Source organism: Cetorhinus maximus, chromosome 2 (genome assembly GCF_964194155.1).
Source record: "Cetorhinus maximus chromosome 2, sCetMax3.hap1.1, whole genome shotgun sequence".
In the NCBI taxonomy this organism is placed as follows: Eukaryota; Metazoa; Chordata; class Chondrichthyes; order Lamniformes; family Cetorhinidae; genus Cetorhinus; species Cetorhinus maximus.
Window position 1 is genome coordinate 164,090,493 of NC_135880.1, and position 15,021 is coordinate 164,105,513.

The window sequence follows — 15,021 nt, forward strand, 5'->3', positions numbered from 1 at the left end:
GTTGGAAGCCCATCCAAGAAAGATTATAAGCCTAATCAACCTGAACAAGATTTTGGAAATATAAGCAGGTTGTATTATTTGTTTGCTATTTAATGTAATATGGCGGAATAGCTTTGTAAAACTTAATACTGCCAATAGCAAATGTATATTAAAGCTTCAGCCCCAGTTCTGATGTAAGGCCATCGTCTGGCAACTGTATCAACAAAAGCAGGCTGACCAGATTTTGAATGCTTGGCTGAGTTCCAAGAATGTCTAATGCTCTTAGGTCTCAGCAAGTGATGTTTATACAGCTGCAGAGGAAAGGGAAGGGTTTGGTTGATTGACACCTCTATTACCTTGAAATAGCCTGCTGTTTCTTTGAAGAACTTTTTCACTGCGTGTATGTTTATGTACTCAAGATTAAGAGGTCGGAAGTGGATAAAATGTTCTGACATTGATACAACGAATGTCTGTGATGGATTGACAGATTTATGAGGTGGTAAGAGGGCAAATGTATTTCAATAGGAATGTTGAATGCCTGTTTTCTTTTTAGTTGATGACTCAAGACCGGTGATCCCCCGTCCATGACTCCTTTGAGAGACCATGAACCATGCCTACTTACAGAAGGAGCCTGACTTCACTAAAATTGCAGGGGAGTTTGAACTTCCCACCCCTGCAATGGGGCCAGCAAAGTGCTGCATATGAGTTGGCTACCCGCAGCATCATCCCACACTGGGGGAACATGCAGAAAATGGGAATGGGAGCAGGAACCCTGGAATTGGGGGTTGGGCTGGGGGTTTAAGCTCTCTCATGGGCATTTGACTGCCCACGGCCATGGAGGCAGCCTGGAGAACCAAAAGCGATCTCTCTGACTGGGAACCAGGTTGGCTTATTTGCAATTCATCTGTAGTTTTCTATAAGGCTGTAGAGTAGTTATAGATATAAAATGTAATACTGTTATTAATCAATATAAGTGAAGCATGAGAATAAAAATGATCCAGATTAGAATCTGAGGCAGTTATTGTTGCCAGATTTAATTTACCATGGGGAAATCTGCTAATGCATTGGCACACACACTATCTAATGTAAAATTTACCATAAAATAATCACTATTATGTGCTCTTCATCTGCTAATGTCAAACTCCTGACAGATCAGTACAGTAGTAAACTTAAATAATGACATGACCCACCCTCCTGTATGTGCTCCAGCTGTCTAAACTCCAGAATTTTTAGGAAAGTTATATCTCTCCTGGTGACAATGAAGAGTGCAGGAGGGCGTGCCAGGAGGAGCGCCAGGCATACCTAAAAATGAGGTGTCAACCTGGTGAAGCTACAACACAGGACTACTTGCGTGCCAAACAGCATAAGCAGCAAGTGATAGACAGAGCTAAGCGATCCCACAACTAGCGGATCAAATCAAAGCTCTGCAGTCCTGCTACATCCTGTTGTGAATGGTGGTGGACAATTAAACAACTCACTGGAGGAGGAGGCTCCGCAAGTATCCCCATCCTCAATGGTGGAGGAGCCCAGCACATCAGTGCAAAAGATAAGGCTGAAATATTTGCTGCAATCTTCAGCCAGAAGTGCCGAGTGGATGATCCATAAATGCTGGCCCAGCCAGCAAAGCCCGCATCCCATGAATAAATTTTCAAAAAGGCTGCAAATAGGTCTCAATTTCTTCCAATTCATGTTGATGCCACAAGTAAAATAAGGATCTCAAGTAGGCATACATTGAAGCCTGTTTGTACTTTTGTATTACCCTAAATGAACCAAAATAGAACAATTTACACATCTAGATTTCAGTGTCAATGATTCTGCATTTGAAGAATGCAAGTACATAGATAATGTCGAAATTTTTAAGAATTGTTTTATGATCAGCAGAATTCTTAATTTTTTAAAATTAATTTATGGAATGTGGGTGTCGTTGGCTAGGCCAGCATTTATTGCCCATCCCTGATTGCCTTTGTGAAGGTGATAGTGAGCTGCCTTCTTGAACCACTGCAGTCCATGTTGGGTAGGTACACCCACAGTGCTGTTAGGGAGGGAATTCCAGGATTTTGACCCAGCAACAGTGAAGGAACAACGATGTGTTTCCAAGTAAGGATGGTGAGTGGCTTGGAGGGGAACCTTTAGGTGATGGTGTTCCCATCTATCTGTCGCCTGTGTCCTTCTAGATGATAGTGGTCGTGGGTTTGGAAGGTACTGTCTAAGGAGCCTTGGTGAGTTTCAGCAGTGCATCTTGTAGATGGTACACACTGCTGCTTCTGTTCATCAGTGGTGGAGGGAGTAAATATTTGTGGGTGGGGTGCTGATCAAGTGGGCTGATTTTCCTGGATGGTGTCTAGCTTCTTGAGTGTTGTTGGAGCTGCACTCATCCAAACCAGTGGAGAGTATCCCATCACACTCCTGACTTGTGCCTTGTAGATGGTGGACAGGCTTAGGGGAGTCAGGAGGTGAGTTACTCGCCACAGGATTCTTAGCCTCTGACCTGCTCTTGTAGCCACAGTATTTATATGGCTAGTCCAGTTCAGTTTCTGGTCAATGGTAACCCCCAGGATGTTGCTGGTGGGGGATTCAGCGATGGTAATGCAATTGAATGTCAAGGAAACATGGTTAGATTCTCACTTGTTGGAGATGGTCATTGCCTGGCACTTGTGTTACCTGCCACTTGTCAGCCCAAGCCTGGATATTGTCCAGGCCTTGCTGCATTGTGACATGGACTGCTTCAGTATCTGAGGATAGTGCTGAATATTGTGCAATCATCAGCAAACACCCCCACTTCCGAGCTTATAATGGAACGAAGGTCATTGATGAAGCAGCTGAAGATGGTTGGGCCTAGGACACTACCCTGAGGAACCCTGGCAATGATGTCCTGGATCTGAGATGATTGACCTCCAACTATCACAACCATCTCCCTTTGTGCTAGGTGTGCCAATGTAAATAGTGATGTTATAGTAGATTTCAGCCTATGTCCCATCATTAACAATCACCGCCAGTTCAACCAAGACCACATTAAAAACACAATTCTAATTTGTCACCACATTGCACATTTCAGAAATTCAACCCATCACCAGGATATTTGAATTTGCTGTGCTTTCCAGTGTAATAAATAGTTGTCACAAGGTCTTCTGGTGCTGCTGAAGTGGTGATTAACAGGTCGATCCAGCTGAAATGTGTTTGGTATTTAAGACGAAGGCTAATTATCCTTGGCCAAAATAGCATCTGGCTTTATCAATGGGTGAATATTTCACCTGCCAGTGCTAAGCTGCAGATGTGTTCCTCCTGGGACACATATTTGCTTGTACTCCGCTCCTTTAATTCTGGCCTCTTTTGCATACCCAATGTTAATTTCTCCACCATTGGCGGCCATGCCTTCAGTTGCCTGGGGCTGAAGATCTGAAACACCCACTCCACATCTTCCTCTTCATCTCACTTTCCTCCTTCAAATCTACCTTTGACGAAGCCTTTGGTCATCTGACCTAATATCTCGGTGGCATAATAGCATATTTTGTTTTATAATATTCCTGTGAAGTGTCTTGAAATGTTTCCTTACATTAAAGGTGCTACATAAATTTAAGTTGTTGTTGAAGTGAAGCCTGTATATTCAGCAATTTGTTTTCTGTAGACTATAAAGGGGAGAAATTCATTCACATTGCATCATTTACACAGACTTACGTCGATTCTTTGAGGACAGGCCGATCTCTGGGCTGTGAGTTTCATTGGTTTTCAATGTAGTGGTGCTACACCAATGCATTTCTCTCTCAAAGTATCATACCTAGTGGAACAGGGCTTGCACCTCATTCCCATTACTTACAATGTTTTTTTTTCTCTGTCAATATCTGTTACTTCAGTTTATTTCTATCTGTTGGTATGTTTGGGCAAAGTTTGGCATGAAAATTTACATTGTTGTGGTTTGAAACATCTTCCCTTTTATATTTGTAATTGTACCCACTTAATGGGCGGAATTTTCCGTGCCTACTGGTAGCGAGTGTGATACGTGGCGGGCGCGGACAATATGGTGCGATCTGGTTAACGACGGCGGGAAGGCAGGTCGCGATCGTCCACTCAATCGGCTGATGGTGGGCCGCGTTCTTGCCAGTGGTTGGCAGGAGCTCATTGTAATACATCAACATCTCATTAAAAGGCCATCCACCAGGCTCTGGACCCCCGCTGGATTGTCCGTCCACGTTGGCAGGAAAGCACGTCGACATGTTTCACAATGGCGCACAGGTGACGTGCACTTGGCGGCCTTCACTTTGGGGGAACTAGAGGTGAGTGAACAGTATCTTTTTCCACAGCCCACCAGGGTCGCCTGTTGCTTTGCAGGCTTCAGGGGTGCCGGGAGGCCTGGGTGAAGTGCCGCCCTGCCTCAGAGGTTACATTGTTCACAGGGGGGTTGGGGGGGGTGGTGATATCCAGGGTCAACAGCTGCCCTGCCATGGACAATCTCCTCATCAATGCTGGCCATGGAGCAGTCACTGCTGGAGGCGCTCACAGCCCCTTCCAATCTCAGCATCCTGGTTTGTACCAGTGTCCTCCATGTCACAAGTTGACAGGACAGCCATGCAGCGCACTCATTTCTGGCCATCCGAGGGGTGACCAGCACTCTCCGGGAAGCATTAAGGGGCGGTCACACAGAGCCAGGAAAGGATGCTAAGTACACCCATGATAACCACGTCTCTCACTCTATTTCTAGCTGCAGGAGGACCACTTCAGGATCATGGATCCTGGTGACATAGCTGAGGGGAGAAGGCGGAGGAGAGAGCGACTGGGGCACCTGGCTGTGCGAAGGCAGGAGCAGCAACCTCAAGAAGAAGGGGCTGCTGGGGGTCCCGTACACGCTGCCCAGGAGCGACAGTGAGCCGTGGCTGGTCAGCGCCTAGCAATGCTCAGGGTCTATAGGTGCTGCCTGTCATTCCTGCAGATGAACAAGAACTAGTGCCAGCGAAGACTGCGCATATTTAGGGACCTGGTGGCTCACATCTGCCACTTACTGCGGGACTTGGTGCCAAGAGGACATGGAGGGCATCCACTGCCTGTGGCTGTGAAAGTGACCATGGCGCTCAATTTCTATGCCAGTGGCTCCGTTTAGGGCTCCACAGGTAACCTCTGTGGGATTTCACAAGCCATAAATGCATCCATGAGGTCACGGATGCCATTTTCTCCATGGCACACAACTTTGTGCATTTCGCCTGGGACCAGGACAGCCAGGATGCAAGGGCCATTCGCCCTGATCTCGGGATTCCCACAGGTCAGGGTGTGATTGACTGTACCCATGTGGCGCTAAGGTCTCCATCACTGCACACGGTGGACTTCATCAACCCCAAGGATGAACGTACAGCTGGTATGCAACCATCAGAAGCACATCTTGCAGGTGTGCACATGGTTTCCAGGGAGTGTGCACGATGTCTACATCTTGAGTAGCTCGCAGATCCCTGCAGTCCTCCAGGGTCCACAGAGGCTGCAGGGTTGGCTCCTCGGGGACCAGGGCTACCCACGGAGGACGTGGCTGATGATACCCTTGTGGCGGCCTCAGACTACAGCAGAGAGACGCTATAATGAGGCTCATGCAGCAGCTCGTAACTTGGTGGAGCAGACCATCGGGATGCTGAAGGTGCAGTTCTGGTGCCTGGACCGGTCTGGCGGTGCCCTGCAATATAGTCCACAGAGGGTGTCACGCATCATTGTCGTCTGCTGCGCCCTTTACAACCTGGCACTCCAACGGGCAGACGAGCTGGCTGAGGAGGAGATGGAGGAGCTGGAGGTCTCCTTGGGTGCCGACGGTAGTGGGAATGAGGGTGAGGGGGTCCTCAGTGGTGACAATGACGGGGATGAGGCCTCGCACTGGCTAGATGAGGCAGGCGCACTTGCAAGGCCCTCATAGCTGCCTGATTTGTGGAGGATGATGGCGACATGCAGTGAGATGTCACCATAGATCCTCACATCGCAGTTGTGAACATTTGTCTCCAGTCTGGCTTATGGCAGCGCCATGTGAGAATGCTCCTGTCATGGGGATGCAGTGGAGGCCCTAATAGTCGCTCGATCGCAGGAGGATGATGGCAACATGCAGTGAGGACACTCCATGAACCTTCACATAACCTCTGAGAATGTCTGACTCCTGCCTGGCCGAGGGCAGCTCGCTTGCGCTCCATGATCAGGGCCATCTCAGGGACGCAGCCACGAAACTTTAGACGCATCTGAAGCTGTGTCCACCTTCAGCACCTCAGCCCTTCAGGAGCTGGTGCACAGCATCACTGGTCACAGGTGCGATTGGAGCCAGCCCCACCTTAAAGGTGCTGAGAGCACACAGAGAGAATGAAAGAATTCTGTGGCGCCTGCCCAATACATTCTGCAGCCGAGGTGCAGGCATCAATAATGTTTCCAGGAAGTGTGAGGCTGGACCATCACTTTGGTCTGAAGGCTGCATAAAGCACAGGGAAGAGGCCCTGGACTGAGACACCTGCCTTTATCTTGTGCAGAAAGGTTTCACATCCGAGTGTCAAGAACATTGCTCATCAGAACAAGGAGCTACTGGCAGGGAGACATTCTTAGGAGTTTATTGACAATAATGATCAGTATGAACAAGTGTCCAACACACGTGCCCAGGCTGTGCAACTACTTTTCCTTAACTGCCTTAACCCTGCCGCTACATCCTGGCACTCACCGGACATCCACAGCAGAGGTGAGGCAGCCTGCTGACTGTGACGCCCTGTCTGTGATGACCTTGGCGGGCGTACTCTGGAGGGCCGGGACTTGGTGGGCCCTGGCTTGCTTTCAGGGTCCTGCTGTGTGGCAGTGTCACCCTCCTTGGCCTGTGGAGCTGAAGCTGTGGAGGTCACAGGAAGAGGGGATTCGGATGGGCCAGACACTTCCGGAGTCACTTGGGTCGATGACCCTGGAGCGTGCACATGCTGACCTTCCTCCGTATGGGTGCCCGAGGGCCCTTGGCTGACTTCATGAGGGGAAGGGGTAGCTGGAGTGAGATTGAGCTGCCCAGCACCCCTCACGGTTGGAGGCCAACTATGGCGTCGGCGATGGAGTTAAGCCCGTGCAGCAGTGCAGGAGTGATGTACAGGACCAAGGTCTCCACGGCGGCCGCCATCCTGCCAGTATTGACCTCAGTGCGTTGCAATGTTGGTGCTATCACCTCAGCCTGAAGGCAAATGTACTCCTCCATTGTGCCTTGCAATCTGAGGAGTGCAGCGGACATCCCTTCCTGATGTTCCTGAGCTTGCCTTTGCAGCTCCAGCAACTGTGACATGACCGAGTCCAGAGGCTTGTCATCTGACTCTGACTCAGCAACATTCTAGCCTCCAGCAATCCTCCGAGTCCCGGGACCTGGGAAGTCCCTGCCGCCACCTGCTGTGCATCAGACAGTGCAATGTGCTCACCAGATTGTGATCCCGAAGCTACTCTAAAGCTGGGTCCCACCGGGGTGTGTGTCTCTGTGCTGGTGGAGGGTGTGGGTGAGCGCTGTGATGGGACTTCAGGGAGGGTGCCTTCAGATTCCTCTTCAGAGGTTTCTTCAAGCCTTGATTGGAGGCCCTGGGTCATGGACTCTGTTGGCTGTTTCCCAGAATTGCCTGCGAAAGCAAGGGGAGATAATTAGTGCATGGCAGTGGCCTGTGAAACAGGACACATCACTCACAGCATGGTTGTCTGATAGATGTTGCACTGCTGGATCCTCACTTGGTAGAGCACCGCTGACCTCACCGTCAGCACAGGAATGGTCCAGATCTTCGCCGGCCAGCTGGATGGCTCTGTTTTCAAAGTCCGCGAGGTCCTTGATTTCAGGCATTCCTCCAACGGTCTGTGACCCCTCTCTTTTGTTGTGTGCCAGCTTGTCCTGCATGGATAGAGATGGAGAAAGTCTAAGCAGGATGCCTGCCAGGCCAGATGATGGATATGCCTGTGTGGGTGGTGAGTGATCCCATGGATGGGATGAGGACAATGAAGGTACGTGTGAGAGAGTGAATGGTGATGTCCCATGAACTGGCAGTGAGTGAGGTTCCTGTGGATGTGAGATGTGTTTGTGAGTGTGTGAGTTGAGGGTGATGAGAAGAATGACTTATCCTGGTGGAACGGAGGAGATCATTCACCCTCTTGCGGCACTGGGTGGCTGTCCTCTCCTGAAGGGCATTGGCAATGACCACCATTGCCACCGCCTCCCAAGCTGGATTGGCCACGTTGCTGCCCATCCTGCGGCCAGAGCGGGGGTACGAAAGGTGGGCCTCCACGAAATCCAGCAGTCACTCAAGGGGCCCGTTATTAAACAGGGATGGGGTTGCAGGGGGGCTGGCTGGGGGTGGGGGGTGGGTCTTTTTTTTCTTTTCTAGCCATGTCTCCCAGGCACTGGCGGTGAGCTGGTAGCAATGAGCAGTGTGCTGGCCACTACCTTTTAAACATGGCGGCCAGTGTGATGCAGCAGTGAGGTGATGGTGGGAGCGCGATTGAAAGTCTGCCCGCCATGGAAATGGCGTATTTCCTGGGAATGCATAAATAATGAGTCGGGTTTGGAACATTACGTTGTGAAAACCCACTATTGCGGCCGACGGGTAAAACATCATTTTACCCACCTGCTACTGCACTTAGTCCAAATCTGGGAAAATTCCGTCCAATGTTTGAAGCAGTGGCATATGCCAACCATTTGCTCACTGATGTAGATACCTCATGAACTGGGCTAACCTAGTCCCTGCTTTGAAGACTGAAGATGACCAGTCAGCGATTCAAATACAAAGCCACTCTTTTGCAGCTATTTTAGATACTTGTATCATTGTGTCTCCTTCCTTTTGTATTCATAATACATCGTGTGCAGCAGATTTTGAAGCTGTTTGACCCAAAGCATCAGAAGCCGAAGTATTGTTGTATAAGGGCATGCTATAGTCATGGTTGTTAAGGGATCATATTGTACTTCAGTCTAAAATCTTGATATGTGGAGTAAGTCCATGTGTAGGACACTGGAGTAATGTTTTCCTCAATTCAAAAATACATTATATTTGTCTTGCAGGTTGCATTGAACGGAAAGCCCTTTGAATTTTCAATTGGCACGCTTTTAGCAAATGTCTAGCCGTCATCTCAAGCAGGCTGGAATACAAGGGGTTGAAGTTATGCTTGTTTTATACAGCTCTGTTTGGGCCGCATCTGGAGCACTGCATTCTGTTCTGAGCACTGCACCTCAGGAAGGGAATATGGGAATTAGGCTATTTAGCCTCTTCAGCCTGCTCTGCAATTCAATATTATGCTGACCTATAATCTAACTCATAGGAGGAAGCACAACACAGATTCACCAGAATATTGGACTAAAAGGGTTAAATTATGAGGAAAGGTTGCATCGACTCGAGTTGCATATCTTAAAGTATAGAAGATTAAGGAGAAATATAATTAAGGTGTTTAAGATTAAATGATTTGATAGGGTAGATAGAAGGAAATTATTTCCTCTGGTGGGGGTAGTCCAGAAAAAGGAGACATAAACTTTAAGTTGGAGCTAGGCCATTCAGAGATGATGCCAAGGAACATTACCTTTGTTTAAAGGGTAGCGGAAATCTGGAAAACACTCCCTCAAAAGTTGAGACGAGATTGATTGAGAATTTCAAAAATGAGATTGATAAGGTTTTTGATAGACAACGTTATTAAGGGATATGGAATCAAGGCAGGTAAATGAAGTTAAGATAAATATCCACATGATTTAATTGAATAGCATAACAGGTTTGAGGGCTGAATGGTCTACTTCTGTTTGAATGACACACAAAACCACCTGTTTTCATTTGCTAGCAGTGGAGTTTACATAAATCAAGCAGCCAGTTAAAAACCATAGTAATCATTGATCAATGTGGCACATTACTTGGCATACTCTTCATGCCTTGAAATCACAGTTCAAACAAAGCCAACAATATATTTTGTGATGAGGAGGGGGGAACTCTGGTGAGTAGATCAGGAGGCAAATTAACTGTACCAAGCTGTTCCCCCCACCATGGAAATCAAAATTGCTCATTTGTTTCTCTCCATGAAGCAGACTACACAGGTCTTAACATCCACTTAAGGCACAGTAGGGTAGGAATGGAAAGACTTCAACAAACCAGATGTTGCACAATTTCAGCAACTACTGCTTGATGGTTTTTCTTAGTTGAAAGTCCCATATTTCAGCATTTGCTACTGCCAGCCTGTCACATCTGCCAGCTACTACAGGATTTGGAGCCACGTGGATGTGGAGGGCATCCACTGCCAGTGGCCATGAAAGTGACCGTGGCGCTCAATTTCCACGCCATTGGCTCCTTTCAGGGCTCCACAGGTGACCCTCTGTGGGATTTCAGAAGTCACCACTTACAAATGCGTTCATGAAGTCACGGATGCCATCTTCGCGAGGGCGACACAACTTTGTGCAGTTTACCGGGTACCAGGAGAGCCAGGATGCAAGAGCGATTGGATTTGCCTAGATCTCGGGTTTCTCACAGGTGCAGAGTGCCATCGACTGCACTTGGATCACTGTCTCATCACACGGCCAGCTATGACAACAGCAAGGGATTCCATTCACTGAATATGCAGCTGGTGGGCGACCACCACAAACACATCCTACAGGTCTGCACACGGTTTCCAGGGAGTGTGCATGACTCCTACATTCTCAGTTGGTCACAGATCCCTGATATCTTCCAGGGCCCACAGAGGCTGCAGGTTTGGCCCCTCGGGGACAAGGGCTTTGTGCAGAGGACGTGGCTGATGACACCCATGCAGAGGCCTCAGACTGCAGCAGAGTGAAGGTATAATGAGGCTCATGCTGCAACTCACAACTTGGTGGAGCAGACCATCAGGATGCTGAAGATGAGATTCCGATACCTGGACCGGTCTGATGGAGCCCGGCAATGTAGTCCACAGAGGGTGTCATGTATCATCATCGTCTGCTACGCCCTTTACAACTGGTGCTGCAACGGGGAGATGAGTTGGCTGAGGAGGAGGTGGAGGAGCTGGAGGTCTCCTCTGATGAGGAGGACACCAACCGGGATGAGGGTGAGGAGATCCTCAGTGGTGATGACGGACAGGGATGAGTCCTTCGCACTGGCTAGATGATGCAGGCACACCCGAGACCCTCATAGCTGCTAGATTTGTGGAGGATGATGACGACATGCAGTGAGCAGACACCATAAGATCCTCACATTGCACCTATGAACTATGAACAGTCTGGCTTTTGGCAATGCACATAATGTCTTTGATAATGCTCCTGTCATGGAGACGCAGTGGAGGGCCTAATAGTCGCTCGATTGAAGGAGGATGATGACATGCAATGAGGACACTCCACAGACCTTCACATAGCCTCTGAGAGTGTTTCACTCCTGTCTGGCCGAGGGCAGCTCGCTTGCACTCTTTGATCAAGATCATATCATAAAAACACAGCCATGAAACTTTAAAAGCTGATCCTTTGTCCGCCTTCAGCACCTGTCCCCTTCAAAAACACAGCGTCACTGGTCACAGATGCTGAAGAGATGGTAGCCAGCCCACCTTAAAGTTGCTGAGAACACACAGAGAATACGAGAGAACTCTGTGGCGCCTGCCCACTACATTCTGGTAGCAATGACCAGCACCATCGAGGTGCAGGCATCGATAATGTTTTCAGTGAGTGTGAGGCTGGACCATCACTTTGGTCTGAAAGCTGCACAGAGCACAGGGAAGAGACCCTGGACTGAGACACCTGCCTTTATCTTGTGCACAGAAGTTTCACATCTGAGTGACAAGAACACTGCTCATCAGAACAAGGAGCCACAGGCAGGGAGACATTGTTGTGAGTTTATTTACAATAGTGAACATTATGTACACGTGATTAACACCCGTGCCCAGGCTGCCCAACTATGTTTTCTTGTAGGATGTGTCAGTTCACCGTCTCCCAGGATGCCTGCTTCATTGCGGATCCGCGGATCACACTAATATAGGTTGTTGCAGGCCGCACCCCCTTTCTAGTTACATGACAAAACTTTTGCTTCTGTTTTGTTTGCACTTCAGTCCCACACTCCTGATCAATGGGCACCCAGTGCGGAGGGGGACGGGAAGTGGGGAGGACCTCAATGTGAACCTGCTCCTGGGCCTGGCCAAGTTGATCATTAACAGGCCCAGGCAGTGGGCGATCGAGGGGGTCTTCCGACCTGACTATCTGCCCCTCTTCCATGGCTAATTTCGGGTGTTCCTGGAGAGGGAGCAAGTGGTGTCTGCCAGCACCGTTGAGGCATTCCATGCTCGGTGGGCAACGCGGGGTCTGGGGTGTTTCATCGACCCCCTTAATCATGTTTTTAATGTTTGCAAGTTTCCTTTAAATTTTGTCTTTTGTTTTTGCAGTTTCCCTGTAAGGGGCTGCCTTTTACTTTGTGTTTGATTTTGTTAATTTAGTTTATTTGTTTGTGCTCGAAGGAGTTATATCTTCTTAACCTTCCTAACCCTGCCACTGCGTCTTGGTGCTCCCCAGACATCCACAGCAGAGGTGGAGGCAGTCTACTGACTGCTATGCCCTATTGTCTGTGATGACCTTGATGGGTGTCATCTGGGGGGCTGAGACCTGGAGGGCCCCGGCCTGCTTTTGGGGTCCTGCTGTGTGGCAGTGACACCCTCCTCAGCCTGTGGAGCTGGAGCTGCTGAGGTCACAGGAAGAGGGAATTCAAATGGGCTTGGCACTCCCGGGGTCACCTGGATGGATGGCGCCAGGGGGTACACTTGCTGATCCTCCTACCTATTGGTGTCCAAGCACTCCTGGCCGACTCCTTGAGGAGAAGGTGTGGCTGGAGTGAGATTGGGTGGCCCCGCACCCCTCTCGCGTACACATCATTGTTGGCCAACTATGGTGTCAGCGATGGAGTTCAGCCTGCAGAGCGGTGCAGGAGCAACGTCCCGGATCAAGGCTTCCTTGGCAGCTGCTCATCCTACCCGCATTGACCTCGGTACATTGGCATGCTGGCACTATCACCTCAGGCTGAAGACGGACGGATTCCTCCATCGTGCCTTGCAATCTGAGGGGTGCAGCGGACATCCCTTCCTGACCTTGCCTTTCCAGCTCCAGCAACTGTGACACAACTGAATCCAGAGGCTCGTCATTGGACCTGGCCTCAGCAAATTTCTGGCCTCCAGCAGTTCTCTGAGTGCCGGACACGTGGGAAGTCCCTGCAGCCATGTGCTATGGATCAGAAATGCTCACCAGATTATGATCCTGAGGTTACTCAAAAGCTAGGTCCCACAGAGGTGTGTGTGTCTCTGCGCTAGCGGAGGGTGTGGGTGAGCGCTGTGACGGGACTTCAGGGAGGGTGCCTTCAGATTCCTCTTCAGAGGTTTCTTCGGGGCTTGATTGGAGGCCCTGGGTCATGGATTCCGTTGGCTGTTTCCCAGATGTACCTGCGAAAACAAGGGGAGATAATTAGTGCATGGCAGTGGCCTGTGAAACAGGACACCACTCACAGCATGGTTGACTGATGGATGTTGCACTTCTGGATCCTCACTTGGTTGAGCACCGCTGGCCTCACCATCAGCACAGGAACAGTCCAGATTGTCACTGGCCAGCTGGATGGCTATTTCCATAGCCCTTGAGGACCTTGATTTCGGGCATTCCTCTGCCGGTAAGTGATCTCTCCCTGTGGTGTGCCAGCTTGTCCTGCATGAATAGAGATGGGGAAAGTGTAAGCAGGGCACCAGCCGGGCCAGTATGCCTGGCCAGTGTGGATGGTGGGTGGTCCCATGGACGGGATGAGGACAATGATGGTGAGTGTGAGGGAGTGAATGGTGATGTCCCTTGAACTGGCAGTGAGCGAGGGCCATGTGGGTGTGTGATGGGTTTGTGTGTGAGTTGAGAGTGATGAGAAGAGTGACTTACTCCGGTGGAACGGAGGAGATCATTCGTCCTTTTGTGGCACTGGGTGGCTGTCCTCTTTTGCTGGGCATTGTCACTGACCATCGCTGCTACCACCTCCAAAGCTGGATTGGTGATGTTGCTGCCCATCCTGCAGCTAGAGTGGGGGTAGAGGACATCACAGCGAGCCTCCACTGCGTTAAAAAAAGGCACTCGAGGGACATGTCATTGAACCTGAGGGGCTGCAGTCATTTTGCCTTTTGGGGCCATATCTTCTTTGCAACAGTCATGGGCTGGAAGCACTGAGAGGTGTGCGCGTGGCTGCACTTTAAATATGGTGGCCGGTGTGATGAAATGGCAAGATGATGGTGTGGTGGGCAAATGAGAGGCTGCCCGCTATAGAAATGGAGTTCTTCCAGGGAATGCATAATTAATGCGGCCAGTTTGGGCGATGCAGTGTGAAAAGCTGTCTTTGTGGCCATACTTAGCGCAAACCTGGGACGACTCTGCCCAGTGCAGAGAAAGGGAAAGGAAATTATTCCTCCTGTTTCATTATTATTTTTTAAGTCCTGCCTTTCCAGGCCTACCTTTAGCATCAGTTTTGACTGCAGTTAAGTTTGCTTTTTGCTTATTTCATATTGTTTTATTTTTCTGACCAATCCCTGCAGGAAGCTTCCCCTTCTCCTGTAAACTGACAGAAACTGGTGAGGTGAGAGTGACTTCAAGGCAGGATTTGACCAAGTGCTGCATCAAGGGGCCCTAGCAAAACTGGAGTCAATGGGAATCAGGGGGAAAACTCTCCACTGGTTGGAGTCATACCTAGCACAAAGGAAGATGGTTATGGTTGTTGGAGATCAATCGTCTCAGTTCCTGGACGTCACTGCAGGTGTTCCTCGGGGTAGTGTCCTCAGCCCAACTATCTTCAGTTGCTTCAGCAATGACTAATGAAGATTGCACAATGTTTAGCACCATTCGTGTCTCCTCAGATACTGAAACAGTCCATGTCGAAATGCAGCAAGATCTGGACAATATCAAGGCTTGGGCTGACAAGTGGCAAGTAACATTCATGCCACACAAGTGCCAGGAAATTACCATCAGCAGCAAGAGAGAATATAACCATTGCCTCGTGACATTCAATGGCATTATCATTACAGAATTCCCCGCTATCAAATCCTGGGCATTACCACTGACCAGAAATTGAACTGGGCTAGCCATATAAATACTGTGGC